Source organism: Antennarius striatus, chromosome 5 (assembly GCF_040054535.1).
Source record: "Antennarius striatus isolate MH-2024 chromosome 5, ASM4005453v1, whole genome shotgun sequence".
Lineage (NCBI taxonomy): Eukaryota > Metazoa > Chordata > Actinopteri > Lophiiformes > Antennariidae > Antennarius > Antennarius striatus.
Genome location: NC_090780.1, coordinates 24,616,501 through 24,622,500, shown reverse-complemented (window position 1 = coordinate 24,622,500; position 6,000 = coordinate 24,616,501). Strand labels below are relative to the sequence as shown.

Sequence of the window (6,000 nt, the reverse complement as noted above, 5' to 3'; positions counted from 1 at the left end):
CCCACAACCATGTGACTGAGAAGCAACAGGTCCAACAACTTCCTGTCGGGACCCCCCCCCCCCAGGTCGCTGACAGGACAAACCGGTTCTACTGGGTTCGACCAGGAATTCATCAGACATCCGACCTGCATCCATCCAACATGTAGCCGGCCAATCAGAAACAAGCACAGCAGACAGGATCCATACTTTTTCGGATCAATGCGTTTGAACGGCGTCTCACTTTCAGTTTAACAGTGGATACAGTCATCGCCACGGCAACCGTACGTCGCATCCCAAACCAGAAACGACCAGAAACGGGCGGCGGGCTTCAGCAGAGACACAAAGCTTCAGACGCCGACGCCTCTGAAGCTCAATTAGAGCTCAACAAAGAGTCGTCTGTGAGGCTTTAACCCCCCCCCCCAGAACCCACCCCCCCACAACCCCCACAACACACCCGGCGCTAACGTGGGAGTACCTCACTCAGGTGGACGCCATCTCCGGCTGCTGCGTCCCCATCGATCCTTCAGGCGTCCAGGAAACCAGAAGGAGGAGAAAGAAACACACAGCGTGTGTCAGTCAGATCACACACACACACACACACACACACACACACACACACACACACGCACAGAGAACACGCGTGGACACAGAGGACAGGACCAGCATCTATCCGTCTCCTCCGTCCATTCATCCGTCGTCCTCCTCTCTCGGTCTGCTCACACACACTCTCTCTCTCACACTGATTCTCCATCTGTCACCGCCCCCTCTGCGTCACCCCTCCCACCTCATGAATTATTAATGAGCCTCAGACACACGGCTGTCAGCACGCGGCACACCGTCCCACACACACACACACACACACACACACACACACACACACACACAGCTGCTGTGTGACGGTTATGAATGTGTGACGTCATAGGAAGGCGTCAGAATCAGTCGCCTCATTGGCTACCGACAACATGTTTGTTTACTTCTCTTTGTAAACACAAACAAACAGGTCTTCCTCCTGACACCATCGGGTCAGTTTGATGATTGTTTTGTAAGATTTTCATCGTTTTCCAACTCCTGTGATTTTATTTAATTGATTTTCATCCAAAATTGAAATTTGTTGTTTTTTTTCCTGATTTTGTTGTGATTTCTTTCACTCTGACGACAGGAAGAAGTTTGTGACGGAGAAGGAGAAGAAAGACTTTCATAAAGGATTCTTTAGAAATAAATAAAGGCTCAAAAACACTCATTTTACCACCAGTGTGTTTACAGTGTTTGTTTGTTTGTTTGTTTGTTTATTTATTCCTTGGAAGGAATCTGGGATTCTCTCCTCTTTCTTTAACGCTCTATGAAAGTTTTTTTTTTAACGTTTGCCCTGATAGAGAAGGGTGTGCAGCCGACACACACACACACACACACACACACACACACACACACACACACACACACACACACACACACACACACACACACTGATTGTTGGACTGATCTGATGACACATTTCCTCCACCTTCATGCAAAATGTAAGAGCTGCAGAAGATCGTCCACGCCTGAACACACTCCCACGCAAAACACGCACGGGTCACCGAGAGGTTGGGGTCGATCACGCGTGAACCGTGAGCGTGCGCGCACACACACACACACACACACACACACGTGAACATCTAAAACGCAAGAAACACGCAGAGCTGATCATGCATGCAGTGTAGGAGAAGAACCCCCCCTCAGCTGTGGGTTGTCAGAGGTCTCTCATGGGTGTGTGTGTGTGTGTGTGTGTGTGCGGGGGTATCTGAGTGTCTCAGACCCCCCCCCCACCCCCGAAAAGGTTAAGCAGGCCTGGGGTGACACACAAAGAGAAGTTATCAGTTTTATGTATATGTGTCCTTTGCACTGGTGTTTGTCGGCTTGACCTCCTGACCCCGCCCCCCCCTTGTGTCTCCAGCCACGCCCCCCCCCCCCTTAACAATCAATAACCCCCCCACTCTGAGCCACGAGCTGTGACATGCAAATGCGTCTGGCGTGTCATTAAAACCCCGCCGGACAACAATGGCTGACCTCAAAGCCGTCGCTGCTTCCTGAAGACGCGCCAAGAAACAAAAACCAGGACGGCGAGCCGAGCCCAGATGGACGGCAGGCGCCGGCCCCCGCCAACACCTGCAACGGACACACTGGTGGTGCCCCGCCCCCACGTCATATCTGAACAAACATCCAACAACCCCCTCCTACCTACCTGAGGCTTCTGGTTACCATGGCGTCCATTCATCTCTAGCTCTAGAGACACACATAGAGCGGCGCGGAAAAGGACGAAGACTGTGATGTCACCAGACTCACTGTGATGTCACCGGCCCACCGGGGCTACACACTGACCTCCTCACCAGAGAATTCCTGGTAGAAAGTTTAGATCAGAAAATAAATCTCCTCCTTTGCCAAAAACCACAACAATCGTTTGTGATCGTCTAGTCTGGTCTGGATCGCCCCGGACGGAAACACAGCAGCTGCTGCCGACGGCGAGGACGACTGACGGCGAGGGCCGTCTCTCTGGAGGAAAACAAGGGAGCACACCGGTAATTGAAGAGCCGTTACCATGGTGACAGCGATGCTGAATATCCACCCTTACACAACACAAACAACACACACACACACACTTCACCGTCAGTCAGGTTTAATCTGGGCTCTGAAGGGCGTGGCCTCAGTTTTCACTCTGAATCTTTACGAAATGTTCTGGTTGAAATTAGTTTTCATTTTTAAATTTCTCTTATTTTAAATGTATTTCTGGTATTTTTATTATAATTAATATTGTATGACTTCGGTATTTTAAGAATGCTGAGCAACAGACTTCTTCAGCGCCGGCTAACGAATGCTAATGAATGTTAATAACACAGTAGACTTCATACCTGCTGGTTTTACCCTCCCACTGCTGCTGTTTGCTTCATTTCTGCACACGTTTTTTATTTTAATTCCTTCCAGGATTCACAGGTTTGAGTGGAACTGGTGCGTTATTTGTGTGACTTCATTCCAGACGTATTTAAGGGTTTAAAGATGATGAATCTGAACAATAAATATTAATGAACCCACGTTTTTCTTCCATGCTTCGTAAATGACTGGATAAATTAAATTAATTACATTCGATCAAGTGTGTGTGTGTGTGTGTGTGTGTGTGTGTGTGTGTGTGTGTGTCATGGACGCAAGGCCTTACACACTTCTTCCCAAACTGACAAGTCAAATAAAGATTGTCCCACATTGTACCGATTGTCCACAACTGACCCCCCCCACACCTCCCTGACACCCCCCCACCCCAAACCCTCCCTTAAACACACAAAAACTTCAATCCGTGTCTTTGTCTCCACAAACAGGGGGTGGGTCCGTTCGTCTACAGTTAATGAGTTGACGGGGCCAAGGGGGCCAAGCGGAGGCACGGGTCATTCATTCATTTATTTAGCCCCTTAAGCCTCCTTAACCCCCCCCCATACACACACACACACTCACACACACGCACACAGATTACGCACATCTTAAGGCAGACAGACACTAAGATCACTGCTGACGGGGTGAAAGCACACTTTCTGAAAGTATTACACACACACACACAGACACACAGACACACACACACACACACACACTCGTGGCGTCTGGTGACACAATGGCTCCTGGCAGCAGCTGGTCAGCAGGAGCCACAGGAGCCTCATGCTAACAGGCAACACGTTCTGACGACGCGCCAAGACGACAGAAGAACAAGAGAAGAAGAGCCGAGCGGCCATCTGTGGTGTGGAGGCCCATCAATGACACACACACTCTTACACACACACACACACACACACACACACACACACAGAGCCACGCACCGCTGAACATGTTAACACGGCTGCTGACACACACTAGAGTTCACTATTATCACGAGGAACGTTTAGTGGCTGTGAACCCGTTTCAGATTGGAGGAGGAGGAGTTCTTGTGGTCAGAGTCATGTGGTCACCAGAGATGGTCACCACTACCGCCGTCTTCACCAGTCTGTGCTTCATCATCCGTGATAAACAGTAAACAAACAAACAAACAACAAGAGGGGGAGACGAGCGTTAGACCTGCGTGAACAAAGCGGTGCTCCCCCCGTTGGGGTTGTGGCGAACACCGCTGTGACGTCAGTGTGTGTGACCCGTGTCCACATGTACACACAGAACGGACGGAGTTACAACCGTTTTCTGACATATCACAGCTGAACGTCCAACACGCGTTGGATCGTCTGTTTCTTTACTTATGAGTCATAAAGTTTATATATTTATTTAGTCATTCATTCACGCCAGTTCTGGGTCAGATCGGGACGCGCTGCCCCCTGGTGGAGAATTCTGTGATGGCTGCGCTCGGTTTATAATACATTTGTTTTGATGTTTGGTATGAAGTCTGATTTTATTGCTTTATTGTGGAATTTCCATGGATTCCCGCTGGTATTTATTATATTATATTATATTATGTATTAATATTATATTATATATACTGTATATTATATATTAACCAGACTGAACACTATATTAAAAACACACACCCCTGTGGGTACCGTGCTCTTTATGAAGACATCAGTGTTTGGTGAAAAGGAATTGTATTACACACACACACACACACACACACACACACACACACACACACACACACACACACACACACACACACACCTCCCCCACTTCTGGGAAACACCTGCAGCGATGCTTGTTATTCCGGAGAAGAGAACACATGTGCCAGAACAGTTTGCACATCCCTTAACCGACTAGACTGGAGACTCACTCACACACACACACACACACACACACACATTAGGACCTAATTAACAGGTTGACAGGAGGCAGCCGACAGACACACAAAGACATTTAAAACACAAATGGTTGTGTTAAATTCTCCTTCTGACATTTGAAGTGATAAATTATTCATTGATTATTGATTAGCATCAAAGGAAACATTCAGTGTGTCGTTTTGGGCTGTAAAATAATAAGAGGAACTTTAGCACTGACCTGTAAACGTTATTCTAACACAGCTGTGAGGAAATGCACAGATGAAACAGTGTGTGTGTGTGTGTGTGTGTGTGTGTGTGTGTGTGTGTGTGTGTGTGTGTGTGACCTACATGTGTCAGTACAGTGTGTGGGAGACCCCTGGGCCTGGGCTGTTTTGGGTCATCACATGTGAAATCAAGCAGCAAAGACACACACACACACACACACACACACACACACACACACACACACACACACACACACACACACACACACACACACACATCATACAGAACATCCACCCGGGGATGTGTGTGTGTACCTAATCGAGGTCATTTTTTTTCTCCTAAACAATTTCCAGGAAGTGAATTTCTTTGACACGCCTCTCCGATCATGATCGGTTCAGAGGCTTGAAATGGGCGTGGCTTCTCAGAACCAGTGGAGGAACTGAAACACACGTTTTACAATTCAGAAATTTTAATGTATGGAATTTTTATATTTAAATTTTGGTATTTACTATACTCAGAGGGGGTCAAGGGGGCGTGTCAGGGGGCGTGTCCAGGTGATGTGAGCTTTCATCACGACGATGTTCACGGAAGCGTCACACGGATCATCACGTCTGTCACCACTGACGATCTCACGTCAGCATCGAGCATGCTGAGGGTTCTACACGCAGGGAACATGTGAGGAACATGCAGCCCTGCACACGACAGGCTACACACACACACACACACACACACACAATCTACAATTACATGAAATGTGTGAGCTTTTATGTGACGATTGGTCCATTACAGCTGACCTACATCACTCACACACTGTTAACCACTGTGTGTGTGTGTGTGTGTGTGTGTGTGTGTGTGTGTGTGTGTGTGTGTGTGTGTGTTCCAATGTCCTTGGCTGCTCTCTAATCCCTCCTTGACATTCGGTTGTGCCCCCCCCCCTACCAATGACTTCAGATGACTGCACACACATGAACAGAAGCACACATGTAATTAACATGGAACAGATGACCTTGCATCTTCTTTAGCATGTTTATCAGCGTGTTCTTTAGTG

The 6,000-nt window shown here is 48.0% G+C and overlaps 1 protein-coding gene across 18 annotated transcripts in view; it reads right to left on the bottom strand.

Moving 5' to 3' along the window:
- Nucleotides 1-6,000, bottom strand: part of nfasca (neurofascin homolog (chicken) a) — a 50,385-nt gene that overhangs the window by 37,343 nt on the left and 7,042 nt on the right. For 2 of the 18 annotated variants that reach the window (XM_068314612.1, XM_068314615.1), the window contains exon 1: nt 455-672. The exons of the other annotated variants lie outside the window; for them this stretch is intronic. The gene's annotated coding sequence lies outside the window, so the exon portion shown is untranslated. Of the gene's footprint in view, nt 1-454; nt 673-6,000 lie in introns of those variants that run through there. 18 annotated transcript variants of the gene reach the window in all.